The 17,774-nt window shown below is 41.9% G+C and overlaps 1 protein-coding gene and 1 non-coding gene across 3 annotated transcripts in view; one reads left to right on the forward strand and one right to left on the reverse strand.

Moving 5' to 3' along the window:
* Positions 1 to 17,774, reverse strand: part of RBPMS (RNA binding protein, mRNA processing factor) — a 181,907-nt gene that overhangs the window by 45,359 nt on the left and 118,774 nt on the right. The window lies entirely within an intron of this gene.
* Positions 10,435 to 10,496, forward strand: LOC142864292 (U7 small nuclear RNA). Its single transcript, XR_012914817.1, has one exon. It is a non-coding gene; the product is annotated as a U7 small nuclear RNA (small nuclear RNA).

The raw sequence follows: 17,774 nt of genomic DNA on the forward strand, positions 1-17,774 counted from the left end.
GTAAGCTGATGATCACTAGAAACATCCTAGTTAATTACATGGGCGGTTACTGTCTCATTTTTAAAATGAGGACAGGGCTCTTCATTAAAGAGCAGAAGGCTTTCATTACAAGAAGTGTCACTGCCCTGCAGGTTTACCAAGGGACTCCCATCTGCCCCAAAGGTCCGCTTAACTTCACTGAACAAAACCAGCCAAGCACCTTTCCAGACTCCAATCCACACCTCCCTGACCTTCCATCCAGTTACAATGGCAACCCTAGGTGTCCCTGTACCTAGGCCCCCCAACTAGCCACATTTTATTTTGCTTTTTCTCTCCAATTCCTTGCCTTATAAAAGGCCAAAAAAACAAGGCCAGGTGCAATGGGTCATGCTTGTAATCCTAGCACTCTGGGAGGCCGAGGCAGGAGGATGGCTCAAGGTTAGGAGTTGGAAACCAGCCTGAACAAGAGCGAGACCCCGTCTCTACTAAAAATAGAAAGAAATTAATTGGCCAGCTAAAAATATATAGAAAAAATTAGCCGGGCATAGTGGCGCATGCCTGTAGTCCCAGCCACTGGGGAGGCTGAGGCAGGAGGATCGCTTGAGCCCAGGAGTTTGAGGGTGCTGTGAGCTAGGCTGATGCCACGGCACTCTAGCCCCGGCTACATAGGACACTCTGTCTCAAAAAAAAAAAAAAAAAGATTTAACCACAAGTTTAAGAACCACCATAACAAAAGCCCACATTTTAATTATGCAGGAGGGTAATAGTCCCACTGTTGACTTTGCAGTAAGATAAACAGTGACAATTTGGCAAATGCGAACAGAAACAACTCCTCCTTTCCCACTCTCATTCCTGAAAGCTGTTCTCATTCTTGGAATTGAGTGACAGGCAGAGTTCACTTGAGAGACCACGGGCATCCTAACCTGGTTAGCAGCACTGAAATATCAAAAGGAAGGGTTTAGGCTAACTGAGCTGCTTCATTTGGGGTAATAAGTAATCCTATCTCATGAGGATCACTGGTCTATGGTGAACAGGTTACCTATCAACTCTAGAAGGTTGCCTGTCAGTCTGAATTTTTTTCCAGTTTCCCTTTGATACAAAACCAGGGAAATGTGGGCATGAGGGTCCACAGGAACTTTGGGGTGACTTTGGGATGACTTCTGAGCTTTGGTGGGTGATCCACATAGGAACCAAAGAGTTTCTGGGGTTTCTTTGCTCCCTAAAGCCAGGTACTCAATGACTACTTTGAGTAGACTGGGGGTGTTCAAGCAGGAGTATAGCTTGAGCCCAGGAGAATTCAAGGTTCCAGCGAGCTATAATTTCGCCAGGGCACTCTAGCCTGGGTGACAGAGCAAGACCCTGTCTCTTAAGACAAAAACAAACAAACAAACAACAACAAAAACTTGATCTAGGTCCTACAACTAATGTGTGCTTGGCCTGTATGTATTTCAAAACTCGGATCTGCCTGACTCGTGTAAACACTATAGAATGCCAATGCAATGTGGAGTTCTCTGCAAGGTGGTGAAGTACCCAAGCTGGAAGCCAGAAGATTCTGTCCTGGGGTAGTTCTCAGCGTATGTTATAATATACACGCTAATTAAAACCTGGGCTTTGCATGACAGCCAAAAGGTAGAAACAAATCACGTGTCTATCAACAGACGAGTGGATAAACACAATGTGGTATGTCCATACAAGGAGTCATTATTCAGCTATAAAAAACACTGAACGTTCTGACACGTGCCATGACATACATGAACCTTGGTTAACATTATACAAAGGGAAAGAAGCCAGACACGAAAGGACAAATATAGTATAATTCCTCTTCTATGAATTATCTAGAATAGACAAATTCATACAGAAAGAAGCTGGAGTAGAGGCTCACAGGGACCAGGCAAAGGAGGGAATGGCAGGTTACAGCTAAATGGTTAGAGTTTCTGTTTGAGGTAATAAAGAAGTTTTGGAAATAGACAGTGGTGCCAATTGCAAAACACTGTGAATATAATTAATGTCGCTGAATCGTACACTCATAAATGGCAAATTTCTTGTGATATACGTGCCACGATTTAAAAAAATTAATAATATACCAAAGAACACTGAACTGAATATAGTTTCAATGGGTGAATTGTGCGGTATGTGAACGACATCTCAGTAAAGATGCTAAAACAACCAACCAGAAAACTACCTTGGGCTCCATGGGCAGACAGACTTAGCGTCAAACTTTACCCAGATGAGCAGCTTCCCAAATGTGATCGTGGGCACATTTTAAAATCTCTCTGAGCATCAATTGATTCCTCATTTGTAAAATCAGGGTAACCACTTTATTTATGTAAATAGATTGTTGTCAAGATTAAATGAGGATAATGAACACATAGAGCTTAACAGAATGCCTTGAATGAAAAACAGCTGCTACTATTATTATCGTTATTGTTGAACTTCTCTTTTCTAAAGATGCCCACAGTTCAAACATGCGCCACCTACTGGCCACAGGGTAGCAGGTATGTCCTGGGTCTCCATCCCGGGGCCACAAGGCAAGTAAACTTGCAGGACTTCTAGCAGCCTGCATGTCCCATGCGACAACCACTCACCCACCCCTCTTTCTCTAATGTCTTTGCCAGCAAAATCTCACAGCTGGTCAGACAAGGGACAGAAGACAGAGGAGCAAAACCCTATTGTAAAGGCTGAGCACCTCAAACCACCTTTCTGAAAACAATAAAACATCCCACACGAACACAGTACATCAGGAATCAAGGATGCTAAACTTTCAACGCATCTTTATGGATAATATTATAACCATAATGAAAACGAAGCAATAAAGGGACTGCTCACTGTTCTCTCCTAATGTCTCTCTCATTCTCTATCTCTTCTAAGAGCGAAACTGACCCAGTTCCTTCACCCTCTTCCCACAGATAGCAACTCCTCTCTCCAATCTTTCATGTTCCTTATGTTGGACACCCTCCAAGTTTTCCTTTTCTCACACAGGGCTGGGGCCCAGCCCAGGATGCTGGGGGCTGGGAATAGTCTGGTAAACGGATCAGAAAGCCCATAGCACAGTGTGGGGCCTGGATGGTAAGTTATGCAAAGATTATGCGCTGTATGTATGTAACCAATGGAGGGGGGGGACAGCTAGCGGGTGACGTCAATCGTTTGCAATTGTCTCAGAGGGCAAAGAAACTGTTGGGAAAGTTGTTTCTAGACCAGGGGTCCTCAAACTTTTTAAACAGGGGGCCAGTTCACTGTCCCTCAGATCATTGGAGAGTGCGCACTGTGGGCCCGGGATGAGTTAGCTGCTAAGCAGGACAGGCAGCTGTGGCAAAAACACCCCAGGGCTGGATAAATGTCCTTGGTGGGCGACATGTGGCCCCCAGGCCGTAGTTTGAGGACACCTGCTCTAGACCTTTAAGGAGAATTGATGAAAAGAAATGAGAATGGAGAGGTCAGTTCAGAGACCCAGAGAACTGGTAGTTAGTTGGGTTAGAACCAACCACCATCCAGAGTGAGGCTGGGAGACCCCCAGAAAAGGCTTCTCAGGGGGGCTGTGCAATCATGGCTAGGGCCAGGCCCACGGTGTAGACGCCACACTGACAGCCAGGACTCTGTTTTATCTGGTAATCCCTCTGACCTCGTGGCATCTGAGGGTTTACAATCACCTATCTCAACGCTGGGGTGGGAAGGGTTATTTTTCTCAGGGTCTGTTTGCTTCCCACAAAGAACATCTTTAGATGAGAATCAGGTCCAAAGGGACAAATGGCCCTGGAAATAAACAGAGGTGTCAAGCTGACAGTACATGTCAGAAAAACAGAGTAGCATGTCCTTTTTAGGATGGCGCTACAGAATGCTATCTGAATCATCGTGCTGGCACTCTGGTGACGTATTTTTAATCACTCTCGTAATTTTTTTTTAGATGAGAAAATACATAAAACAAAGCCATATTGGTCAGGCGCGGTGGCTCACGCCTGTAATCTTAGCACTCTGGGAGGCCGAGGCGGGAGGATCATTCAAAGTCAGGAGTTCGAAACCACTCTGAGCAAGAGGGAGACCCAGTTTCTACTAAAAATAGAAAGAAATTAGCTGGACAACTAAAAACATATAGAAAAAATTAGCCGGGCATGGTGGCGCATGCCTGTAGTCCCAGCTACTCGGGAGGCTGAGGCAGGAGGATTGCCTGAGTCCAGGAGTTGGAGGTTGCTGTGAGCTAGGCTGATGCCATGGCACTCTAGCCCGGGCAATAAAGTGAGACTCTGCCTCAAAATAAATAAATAAATGAATAAGAGCATTAAATATTTTCTTTCCATCCATCCATCCATCCATCCATCCATCCATCCATCCATCCATCCATCCATCCATCCATCCATAACTGAGACAGGGTCCTAGCTGTATTGCCTCCATGACACTTCAGTGGCATCATCGCAGCTCACTGCAACCTCAAACTCCTGGGCTCAAGCGATCCTCCTGCCTCAGCCTCCTGTGTAGTAGCAGCTGGGACTACGGGCATGCGCCGCCACACTTGGCTAAATGCATTAAGTATTTTTAAAGACATCAACACATCTCAGATGCATGGTGAGGAAGTCTTTCACATACTGTATAGGTATTCAGGGCAGAATTTGAATTAAAAGAGTAACACAATTCCTTGTAATAACTGGGAAAAAAAATACTCTTGTGGTTCCATTTTATCATTTTAAAGCACTGAATGTTTCTCAAATGTAAAGTCTCACACTTTTATCTGATAGTTTGTATTATGGCTTCAGAATTTCAGATGACTTCAGACAGGAAGCCAGGGAACTTAGCAAGAGCGTCATTTACAGCTGTGTGCTGTATCAGGTAGCACTTAAAATATATAAATAGGAAGATGTGAGGAAGAAAAACAGAAAGATTTCCAAAGTTTCCAAAGGATTACTGTAGATTCTTTTTATGGTGGGGGAGAGGGGAGGAAGGAGAAGGGTCAAGTGGAAAAATGATTATATGATTTAAAACATTTTTTTTAAAAGAATCACATAGTTTTTTCCTGTTTGGATATCTCTACTGGTATTTGTTGCTATCAGGTCTAGGTCTTGGGAGAGGCCAGTGTATTTTAGGCTTTTAAAACTTCACTTGCATTTTAAACTAGAAGCAGGAGACGGCTTAATTCCTAAATTTAATTTCTACTAAAAATCACTACATGAAAAACTTTGTTCAATCTTTGAATAGCTATTTGCCAAAAGAACTGCTATTTTTGGAAAAGAACTTAAGTATGAGAAACATTTACTATATAATAAAATGGCTTTTGAAATAACAGTTAAAGATAAAGGTTTATCAAACACATCTAAAGTAAACTTCTTCATAAATATATCCACTGATAAATTGAATTGCTAGGAAAAAAATGGTAAATTTAGGTGAAATCATGAACTGAAGTTAGAATGTTCCCACCAGATAACAGTTTTGGGTACTTTTTATAGATAGTTAATAATGGTCTTTAAAGGGCATGGGACTCCCAGCTGAAGCGTGAGGAAAACTTAAGCTCGGGAGTTTAAGACCAGCTTGGACAACATGGCAAGACCCCATCTCTTAAAAAAAAAAAAATTTTTTTTTTAAAATAAAGGGCATGTTAGGTGGTGCTACCACAAAGTAGTTTTACTGGCAAAGTCTGAAACTAAGATTCTAAAGCCACTGATAGGGTCAAAAGTGTATTCGGAAAATACATAGGATCAGGCAACGAATTAGTGGACCTAAGTCATAATCACCACCAGTGGTTAGATCATTATTATAAGCATCAAAGAATCAATATGAGGAGAAACTGGGTAAGGTTCTAGAAATTACTTTTGAGTTTTTAACTCTCCTTATGTTAACTGTTTGGCAACTTCTCATCTTGCCTTGTTTTCTTCCCTTCTTTCATTTCTCCACAATAAAGATGGCTGGGGCTGAGGTAAAAGGAGAGAAAGAAAGTGGTATCATGTATGAGATGGAGGGGAGATTTATATATTTTGAGCACGAGGTATGGTACCGAATAGCTCTGTGACATTGGAGGAAACTATGAATCTCATTAAGTCTTGGCTATCTCATATATACAACAAGAAAATTAAAATTTGGGTACTCTGGGGAAGGGCATGGTGGCTCATGCCTATAATCCTGGCACTCTGGGATGCTGAGGTGGGAGGATCTCTTGAGCTCAGGAGTTGGAGACCAGCCTGAGCAACAGTGAGACCTCATCTTTACTAAAAATGGAAAAATTATGCTGGCATCCTGGCGGACACCTGTAGTCCCAGCTACTGGAGAGGCTGAAGCAGGAAGATCGCCTGAGCCCGGGAGTCTAAGGTTGCTGCTGTGAGCTAGGCTGACACCATGGCACTCTCTACTCAGGACAACAGAGTATGACTCTATCTCAAAAAGAAAAAGAAACCAAGTACAAAAATGGCATAGATTTAGAGTTTGATTCCAATAAACAAAAACGACAAAACATTATGCTAAAAATCTCTCTACTTTTTTTTTTTTTTTTTTTTTTGAGACAGAGTCTCACTCTGTTGCCCAGGTTAGAGTGAGTGCCATGGCATCAGCTTAGCTCACAGCAACCTCAAACTCCTGGGCTCAAGCAATCCTTCTGCCTCAGCCTCCCGAGTAGCTGGGACTACAGGCATGCGCCACCATGCCCGGCTAATTTTTTCTATATATATTAGTTGGCCAATTAATTTTTTTCTATTTATAGTAGAGACAGGGTCTCACTCTTGCTCAGGCTGGTTTTGAACTCCTGACCTTGAGCAATCCGCCCGCCTCGGCCTCCCAGAGTGCTAGGATTACAGGCGTGAGCCACCACGCCCGGCCTTCTACTTTCATATATGTTTGAAATTTTCCATAACACAAAGTTCAAAGTAGAAAATTAGAAAACTATTAAAAATGGTAACACTTTTTTTGAAAGCAAGACAATCAACTTGTAAACAAACTCTCTTGTGCATCTTCTTGGATGTTTGATTATTCCCCCACTAACTGGAAACTGACATGCTAACAGAAACAGTTGTGATGTCACAAAATTCTGACTGTATTAAATATAATGCAATTTATGGACTTTGAAAGAGCCCAGGAATCAAAAAAAAAAGTATCACAGATCGAAAGAGGCCAAGAATCAAGAGAAAAAAAGTATCACAGTTAGATTTATCTTTACAGTAAAGATTTTCAGGAATTCTTCCCTTGCTTCCCTTATAGAACCAGTGCACTGTGCCCAGTCTTTCTAGAGCAGGGGTTCTGGAACTTCTTAAACAGGGGCCAGTTCACTGTCCCCCAGGCCATTGGAGGGCCATTGGAGAGTGCGGGCACATTCCACGCATGCGCACCGTGGGCCCGGGACCAGTTGGCTGCTAAGCAGGACAGGCAGTGGCAGCAAAAACACCTGTGGGCTGGATAAATGTCCTTGGCAGGCTGCATGTGGCCCTCGGGCCCTAGTTTGAGGACTCCTGTTCTAGAGGAACTGTGCTCAAGAGATGACACTCCAATGGCAGCTGATTTTAAGCCTGGGCCTGGCAAGTCCTCATGTGTGGCAGCAGCATTTGCAACATGCCATTACTGAGTGCTTGATAGATTGTAAAGCACAGTGTCTGTCTCATTTTACTCCCACTACAGCTCAGTAAGGTCACCCAGAACAGGAAGTTCATTATTATTTTAAAGAGAAACCACCAGCTGTGGACGCCTGGCTCATTATTATCAATTTTGAGGGGGAAGAAAAAAGAAAACAGAGAATAACCTGCTTCTCTCTCAACAAAACAAATTGTCCACTGAAAACATAGCACACCACTCAAGAAAGCACTGTTCTTCTTACCTAGACTTATCAGTAAAGGAAAATAAGAAACGAACAAACACTTGGAAAATGCCATTCTTAAAGGAGCAAAGAGTACATGACAAAAATTTTATGATACGCCATTAAAATGACATGCCATTTTCACCTGTCAGAATGCAAACATTTATTTTAAAAGACCACTTTACTGAGGCATAACTGACACACAAAAAGCTGTACACAGTTAATGTATACAATGTGACAAATCTGGAGATCAGTACACCCATGAAACCATCAGCTCAATGGATATCATAAACGTATCTGGCCCCACTAAAATTTTCCTCCGATTCTATCTATTTATGCATTTATTTTTTAAGCCAGGGTCTCACCATGTTGCTCAGGCTAGTCATGTATTCCAGTCTCAATGGATCCTCCTGCATCGGCCACCCAAAGTGCTGGGATTACAGGCATGAGCCACCACGCCTGGCCCTCTGTATTTTACTAGCAATTTTTTAAAACTGTGAAATAAATATTGTATTTTATGGTGTACAACATTATGTTTTTTGTTTGTTCGTTTGTTTTTGAGACAGGGTCTCACTGTGTTGGCGAGGCTAGAGTGCCGTGGCGTCAGCCTAGCTCACAGCAACCTCAAACTCCTGGGCTCAAGCAATCCTCCTGCCTCAGCCTCCCAAGTAGCTGGGACCACAGGCATGCGCCACCATGCCCGGCTAATTTTTTCTATATATATTAGTTGGCCAATTAATATCTTTCTATTTATAGTAGAGACGGGGTCTTGCTCTTGCTCAGGCTGGTTTCAAACTCCTGACCTCAAGCAATCCGCCCACCTCGGCCTCCCAGAGTGCTAGGATTACAGGCGTGAGCCACCACGCCCGGCCAACATGATGTTTTGAAATACCTATACACTGTGGGATGGCTAACTCAAGCTAATTAACATATACATTACCCCACATACTTATGTTTTTCGTGGTAAGAACACTTATAATCAATCTACTCTTAGCAATTTTCAGGTACAAAATACATTGTTACTAACTATAGTTACTATGTTGTACAACAGATTTCTTGCATAGAGACAAACAGCAATTTTGTGTCTTTTGACCAACACCTCCTCCAATTCCCCATCCCATCCTCTTTATTATTACTTTAGGAAGTAATTAAGTGGTAACACTTATTATAAGATCCACCCTCTCAGCAAATTTCTAAGTATAAGGATTTGACATTAGGATCTTGAGGAGGTATCTATCTGTGATCCCACGGTTCACTATAGCACTATTCAAAGTAGAAAAGACATGGAAGCAACCTAACCATCCATCCACGGATGAACGGATAAAGAAAATGTGGTATAAACATACAATGAAATAATACACAGCCTTAAAAAATGGGGGCAAGGATCTTGCCATTTGCAACAACATGGATGAAACTAGAGCACATCAGGCTAATTGAAATAAGCCAGACATGGAAGGACAAAAACTATATGATCATAATTATACGACAAATCTAAAATAATTTTACATGTGATAATAACCCTAAAGGAGGGAGAGAGGAAGGGAAATAAGCATTCCCATATTAAGTGCCTACTACGTTTTCTATCTTTGTGTCAAGCATCGTATTTGTGGATTACATTAATCTACTCTTCATAAACACAAGATAAAAAAAACTCAAGTTCGACCTCAGATTGGAGTGTATCTAGTCTTTTTTGGGGGAAAAAGTCAAGGAACCCAAATGGATCACAACAAAATGACAGATCTACACTGTCTTGGTTCTAGAAAGCCACTAAATACTCAATACAATTTAATATTAAGAAACAACTGAAGTGCTTATACAAACAGGGAGAAAATGTCAAACAAACCCACTCATATCGCCCAGTGTCTTCCTGACTATACATTCCATTTCAAAGGCCACGATCAGGTGTTAAAACAAGCAGAGAAGACATGTTCCAGAAATACTCGTCAATAGCACACTACTACAAAGCTAACATTTCACACTAATCTAAATATTTAACTTTCTGCCCTTTTGTGCTTATTTTAAAGCATCTAGTCAATATCATTGCTTGGTCTGTTTTATGTTTACTTTACAGGCAAAGACATTCTTTTTACAAGATAAATTTCATTTCTTTTTGCTGAACATTCTGGCTATTACACGTCCCACCTTTCCACTTTGAGTTTAATTTCACCGGTGGAAATTGCTGGATGTGTAGAACTATGTTTCATGACTCTTCTGCTGACATAGCTAAAATTAAGAAGAAAATAATAAAAATCATGCATAATCACTAGGAATCCCAGGGTTCTACTGTATTTCCTAATTAAAGAATCTTAATAATTAAAAAAGAATCATCTATTTCCTTTGTAATTATCTTATTTCTCAGTTACGCTGTAGAAGTGGCCTTTTCTGGGGACAGAGAAATACATTATACTACTCTGTTAAGTATAAGTGTGACAACAGGCCATACAGGGCACTGAGAACAGCAGACCGCACCAGTCCAGAGTGACCAGGCAGCAAGATGCCACCACGCCCAGGAATGACAGACATTTCCAAACTGTGCCCAATGAGTCAGTCCTGGTATCTCTTTCCATCAGAAAGGTGCCACCCCTGCCCTGTCCCTGCCTTTGGACATCAGAAAGAATAACTTACGGCTGCTACCTAAACCCTTGAAAATATAAAAATACATGAGTTCATTGTGATACTCAAAAATAAAGGGAAACAAGTGTTACAGCTCTTTTAGAATTTGTCTAGCAGGTCTTCCGGTCCTTACCGGAAGGCCCCCCAAAAAATAATAATAAATAAATAAATAAATGGAAACAAAAAACAAAAACCCCCACCAAACAGTGATTGCCAATAGAGATAACCGGTCACCAACCTCTTATGGTGACAACTCACAATAAAAGGGAAAGAAGCATTTATTTAAACTGCTTTTTAAAATGAACTCTATTACAGGGTAAAAAAATTAGGAAAAATCATCATTGTTCAAACTCTAATGAAATCATGAGCAAAAGAGCAATGGATGAAGTCGACAGGTGCCTTACAATGCAGGTATTTATTAGGTCATTACTACCTGAATCCACAGACCCACCTTTGTGTCACCAAACGTGACTCAAAACAAAGTCACTTCATAAAAGGAGGCCATATGAAGCACACAGTCCCTAACACCAACGATGATTCCTGCCCCCAAAAGGGAAAGCTGACTGTAACCAAACCTTTCAAATTTAATTAAGCCTTTCAATTTACAGTAAAGACAGGGGACACGGGGACAAGCCAAAGGACACCTAAAGGAAGAAAACAGACAAACCCAGAGGAGGGTCTTTTCTCAGGAAGGCTGATACTTTTTTCAAAATACAACTGTCATAAAAAAGGGAGAGTGGGGCAAGGGAAACTGCCATAGATTAAAAGCCATTTAAGAGATTTAACTAATGTAATACGTGGACCGGATATGAACAAGTCAATTGCAAAAAGAAAACTGAGCAAGGGGAGAACAAAGTGATTCAAATGCTGGGGTGAAATCTTGATCACTGTTAAAAATATGAGTGATGAGTTTCTGGGACGAGTTATACTGTTCTCTCTACATTTTGGTATATTGGAAAAACATTGATTCCTGAGATAGGAGGAGTCCTAAACTGTAGGTAAAATTTCTGTTATCCAGGGAATGTTTTCACTGGCAGTGTTTGTTATGCAAACATGCCCTGCCTTCTTCTTCCTCAAAGTCACAAGGCTGAGATTATAGAGATCAAAATGACTCTTTGAAAGTATCAATAATTTGAAATATAAAAAAAATGCAAGTAAATAAGTTTGTATGAAAAGGAACTCCAGTTTTTTTTATTCTACTGCCACGCTTTGGAAAATCCGGGGTATTTAAAAAATTAAATCTCGAATAGAGTAAAGGAATCGAGAAAAAAAGCAAGCGAGTGCAAAGGGTTAATAAAGCTTTTTCTTTCCAACTAAATTCAGGCTTCTGAGTGAGGGACCACAGGTAGGCATTACTACCTTGAGGTCTAGAATTCTACTACCACTGTGTATAAGAACATTTGATGAAATTGCAAAGCAGCCAACAATTATTGCAGCCTTCCAGCCTGAGCAAGAGTGAGACCCTGTCCCTGCTAAAAAAAAAAAAATACAAAGAAATTAACTGGCCAGCTAAAAATATATAGAAAAAATTAGCCGGGCATGGTGGCACATGCCTGTAGTCCCAGCTACTTCGGGAGGCTGAGGTAGGAGGATTGCTTGAGCCCTGTAGTTTGAGGTTGCTGTGAGCTAGGCTGACGCCATGGCACTCTAGCCAGGACAAAGTGAGACTCTGTCTCAAAAAAAAAAAAAAAAAAAAAAAAAAAAAACAATTATTGCAGCCTGGTAGGACCATGAGCAGAAGACCATAAGCTGAATTCTGACCTATACGATCTGTGACAAAATTGTATGTCGTTTTAAGCAAAACAAATGAAAAACACAGACAACCCCGTCCATACTCCTTTATCAGAGTTTGCTTATTCCTTAAAATATTTTTCTGAGATGATTAACACAGCATGCTGGTGAGGTGCAGTCTGTGATGGGAGTATAAATCAGAAACATTGTCCCCTCTGCACAAAACAAAACCTTTCGCCTAGTATCTAAAGATTTCCTAGATTCTGCACAATATTGTTGCTTTGGCGCTTTCTACCTCCTTCTGGGCATCATGACTTTAGCTTCAGTGGACTGTGAGCTCTAGCTCTGTTGTGACCCCTTTCTTCCAACACTTTCCGTTTTGATCCTCACTCTCCTTAAGACTGTGGATCTTAACAGAGATCTTTCTCATCTTCAGCCAAAAGGTTAGAAAGACCACCGGGTCTCGTCTTATTCTTTTCCATAATCATTAGCTTCAGCATTTGCACAGAGCACTGGCCGTAAGGTCAAGTGCACGCTCGCTATGCCTCATACTGTAGTCCCGGTACAGGCCGGTTCATTCTGCTATGGTGTAAACACCCTGAGAACAGAACTGTGCCTTGTGCAGTCTTTTAATCTCTCACCTCCTCTCAAATGTTTGCTAAACTCAAGTGAGAAAATTAGAACAGGAACTGACCATCATTTCCCGTGCACAGCTGTTAATGCCTGACACCACGGTGATCTCCTTGACCTTCTGGGGGATATTTAATTGAAAGACAGAAAGACACCCCTCCACCTTCAGCCGCTAATTAAATTAACTATTTTGTTAAAGTAGAGATACTGCTTCTCACATCATTTCTCGGCAGAGCCAAGATCCTCTGGGCTACACACACTGTCGAATGAACAGGACGATGACGAACCTCACACTTTACGCCACAGATTTCCTACTTCATTTATTCTCCAAGAAAAACCACCATTTCTGCCCATCTTTTCCCAAAGAGCTTTGATTACATAGTATTCTACTGTTACAAATCAGCTGTAACAAAAATATGAGACCTAAAGAAAAAAAAAAAAGAGAGAGACCTAGAGCTGAGAACAAAACATATCACAACAAGATGTAAAATAAAAATCTCATCCCTACAAATATTTGTATGTGTATATTTGTATGGCTATTCACCCAAAATGTGAAAATACTTATCTCTGGGTGGATAACGTAATTTTCAACATTTAATTTTATAAATATTCAGATATCAATGGGTGCGGTGGCTCACACCTGTAATCTTAGCACTTTGGGAGGCTGAGGCAGGAGGACTGCTTGAGGTCAGGAGTTCAAGACCAGCCTGAGAAAAAAGCAAAACCCTATATACACAAAAAATTAAAAAAATTAGCCAGGCGTGGTGACACACGCCTGCAGTCCCAGCTACTCAGGAGGCTGACGAAGGAGGATCACTGGAGCCCAGGAGTTTGAGGTTGCTGTGAGCTACAGTGACGTCACTGCACTCTAGCTCAGGTGACACAGTGAGATCCTGTCTCAAAAAAAAAAAACAACCCAGAAACAAAAAAACTGATATTAAATAATATTATTATTGAAACATTATGGTTGGCTGAAAAAAAAAATAAATAAATAATATTATTAAATAATTAAATAATATTAATAAATAAGTTATTTAAAAAAATCAGTGAACATCAGGAAAACTACATGTGTTGCAATATATTGTTTCGGCTGCAGTATTTGAAAAAATATGGCCTTACAGAAAGATGTAACTAGCTAGTCAAGGGAATATTTTAATACCCTTTGCAGATAACTGTGGATGTTCCTCATTGATATTACACCAAAACTTGACATGGGGTAGTTCTTAAAGATTTCAGTATTTTACTTTGTTCTTCTATTTGTCGGAGTGGGATATATGCAGGAATAAATATTAATTTAGGCCTCTGGTGTCTACGAATATTTTACTATCTTTGTTTTCTGTAGTTTGGTTGCATGATTTTTTTTTTTAAAGACAGATAGGGTCTTTTTGTGTCACCTAAGCTGGAGTGCAGTGGCACAATCATAGCTCACAGCAACCTCAAACTCCTGGGCTCAAAGGATCCTCCTGCCTCAGCCTCCCAAGTAGCTAGGACTACAGGTGCACCAGCTGATTTTTAAGGTTTTTTTTTTTTTTTTTTTTTTTATAAAGATGGGATCTCGAACTCCCAAGCTCAAGTCATTTTCCTGCCTAGTTATTTCCTGTTTTTATTTCTCAGAATATCCAAGGGCCTTGGCACCTGGTATTCTTATCCAAATATATGTCCTGACTCTTGAGACGAATCTCTCTCTGGAGTGGCCACCTGGCCCGCACACGCATGGTGGTGCAGAATGGTGAGAGTGTGCAGAGTTATTATGAAGCCGAGATACAAAGTATGGAAATCACTGGCATGTTCCTGTGAGCTTGGGAGTGGTCCATGGCAGGGACAGAACCCCAAGGAGAGAGTCCTCACCGCAGAGCTTCCTCTGAGGCAGCGGGTAAGTGCGTCAGGTGGGCACAAGCCACAAGCTCAGGTAACACACTTTGCTGTCCATCACCTGCCTGTGCCCCACGCCCCACTTCTGGCCTCCTTCCTTTACTGTTCCCAACAGTCATTTCTCTGACTTGCCTTCCTACTATGGTTTCCCCCCAGAATTGCAGGGCAGGGTGGGTGACAAGGCTGTCTTTCTCAATGTACCTTCCCAGTGGCATTTCCGGTCGTATCAACAATAAATTGCAAGGCAGATCCCTTCATAATTATCTCTACTGTAGTCTATTCTGTCCTTTGCAGAAGAGATTTTATTAAGATCCGCTCCAGGCCAGGCGCGGTGGCTCATGCTTGTAATCTTACCACTCTGGGAGGCTGAGGCGGGTGGATCACTCAAGGTCAGGAGTTCGAAGCCAGCCTGAGCAAGAGCAAGACCCCGTCTCTACTATAAATAGAAATTAATTGGCCAACTAAAAATATATGGAAAAAAATCAGCTGGGGGCATGGTGGCGCAGGCCTGTAGTCCCAGCTACTTGGGAGGCTGAGGCAGATAGGATTAGGTCTCTCAATCCCATCCTTTATATAAAAAGCAGGCAAAGTTTTTTTGCTCATCTGTTCAACCTCTTTGAAAATTATAAGTGAAAAATGTCCTACTGTTTTCTCTTGAGCCCTTTGGGACATTACAAGAGGAACTGCCTATAGGCGCACTATCTGTTTAACCATAAATCTGTGATATTTGTGCCGTGATATTCATACTGTACCTGTCTCAAGGAGTATGCAGATGGGGTCTTGGAATCCCAGACTATACAAACCAGGGCTGTCTTACTGCCCTTCCCGCCTATGCCCATTTTCATTTCCATTTGATTGATCTAAATACCTCCCTACATGAACTGTCAACACATGTCATAGTTAATGCAAGCTGCCATCAAATCTGATGTTTTTTTTTTTTTTTTTTGAGACAGAGTCTCACTTTGTTGCCCGGGCTAGAGTGAGTGCCGTGGCATCAGCCTAGCTCACAGCAACCTCAATCTCCTGGGCTCGAGTGATCCTTCTGCCTCAGCCTCCCGGGTAGCTGGGACTACAGGCATGCGCCACCATGCCCGGCTAATTTTATATATATATATCAGTTGGCCAATTAATTCCTTTCTATTTATAGTAGAGACGGGGTCTCGCTCAGGCTGGTTTTGAACTCCTGACCTTGAGCAATCCGCCCGCCTCGGCCTCCCAAGAGCTAGGATTACAGGCGTGAGCCACAGCGCCCGGCCAAATCTGATGTTTTAAAGTTATACTGAAGCTTGATTTTTTTTTTTCTAACTACATAGCTGACCAACTCTGAAATCTTGTCTTTAAATACGACGTGGGCCCCTAAATACATCTTCACAAGCTTGAGTGAGGGTTTTTTTTTTTTTTTGAGACAGAGTCTTGCTCTGTTGCCCAGGCTAGGGTGCCGTGGCGTCAGCCTAGCTCACAGCAACCTCAAACTCCTGAGCTTAAGCGATCCTCCTACCTCAGCCTCCTGAGTAGCTGGGACTACAGGCGAGCTCCACCATGCCCGGCTCATTTTTTCTATATATATTTGTTGGCAATTAATTTCTTTCTATTTATAGTAGAGACAGGGTCTGGCTCTTGCTCAGGCTGGTTTCAAACTCCTGACCTGGAGCAATCCGCCCGCCTCGGCCTCTCAGAGTGCTAGGATTACAGGTGTGAGCCACTCCACCCAGCCACCTGAGTGAGTTAAGTACCTCCTAAGGAGTATCTTAAAAAGAGCTATAGGCTGTGCACAAAAGGCTGAGGTGGAAGGATAGCTTGAATCCCAGAGTCTAAGACCAGCCTGGGCAACATGAGATCTCCTCTCTACAAAACATTTTAAAAATTAGCCAGGTGCAGTGTTGCACACCTGTAGTCCAATGTATTTGGGAGGCTGAGGCAGAAGGATTGCTGAGTCCAGGATTTCCAGGTTATAATGAGCTATGAGAGGGCCACTGTACATCAACCTGGGCCACCTGTGGGCTACTTCCAAAAGAAGTGGAGTAAAAGTCTGGCAATGTGATGTTATAAGATCAGCAATGGGTTTCAAAGACAATTAGACCTTAAAATGAGCTATGTGACTTTGGGAAAGTTACTCATACCCTTGGTGTTTCAGTTTCCTTAGAAATACTTCTTAAGGGTATAGAGTAGTTGTTCAATAACTGCTTGTTTCCTTTCCTTCCATCCATTCATAAAAGTCTATGAAACATTCAATCAACTGCCAGAATCCAAGCAGCCTGGGAGCTAGTTTCAGCTCCTTTGAAACATAAGACAGTTAAGGGAGACATCCGTTTGCCCCCAATCCTCTTGCTCGAATTCTAACACAGTATCTGTGCTAAGTCAATACACAGTGCCTTACAGCAAAAGCAGCTCAGAGACTGAGCTAAGCTTTGCGATAGCCCATGCATTATTTTTGGCCCTACCAGGCCATTTAATCTCACTGGCCAGCACAATTTTGTCCTCAAAGCAGGTTGAGATGCATGTGAAATTGTGATCATCAGAAAAAAAAAACATTTATATGATAAAACCCAAAAATCCCAAGAAGTTACTCTTCAGAGTAAAAGTCTTATCCTCAGAACACCTGCAACCTTATTATGTCTTTTCTTTGTCTCCCATTCTTTCTCCCCATCTGCCCTGGAAAATGCAGGCATGTGGCTCTATCCCATGGGCACAGGGAGCTTCGGACAAGGTCCCAATGACTTTTGTCCCACAGAGGAGAAAGTGAACAGATTTCACATCTGCTGGCTGTTTTCTCCGGGAAGGCACTTGCTTGAAACAGGCATTCCCAAAGGAAATTTCTTCAGACATGAGACAGAAAACTCACTTCTAGAAAAGCCAGGTCAGTATCACACATTGGGGAATTCCAAGGGCACAGCAGGCAAACAAGGAAGTGGCCTGATTATTCACCCCAGGGTCATGTGCTCACACCAGGTATTTAAGAGTAGCAATTTCATAGAGCTTGCTTTTTTTTTTTTTGTCTGGGAGCAGGGAAGGAGGAGAGGTACAAGGACAAAGGAGAAGAATTATGTGAGTAGGAAGGAGAATTTCACTTTACAATTCCTTAGTTTATCAGCGATTCTCAAACTTAACTCTGCATCAGAATTCCCCCAAAGAGCTTTTCAAAACACAGAATCAAAGTCCTAGCCCAGACTCACAGAATCAGATTTGCTGA

This window comes from Microcebus murinus, chromosome 24, assembly GCF_040939455.1.
Source record: "Microcebus murinus isolate Inina chromosome 24, M.murinus_Inina_mat1.0, whole genome shotgun sequence".
Taxonomy (NCBI): domain Eukaryota; kingdom Metazoa; phylum Chordata; class Mammalia; order Primates; family Cheirogaleidae; genus Microcebus; species Microcebus murinus.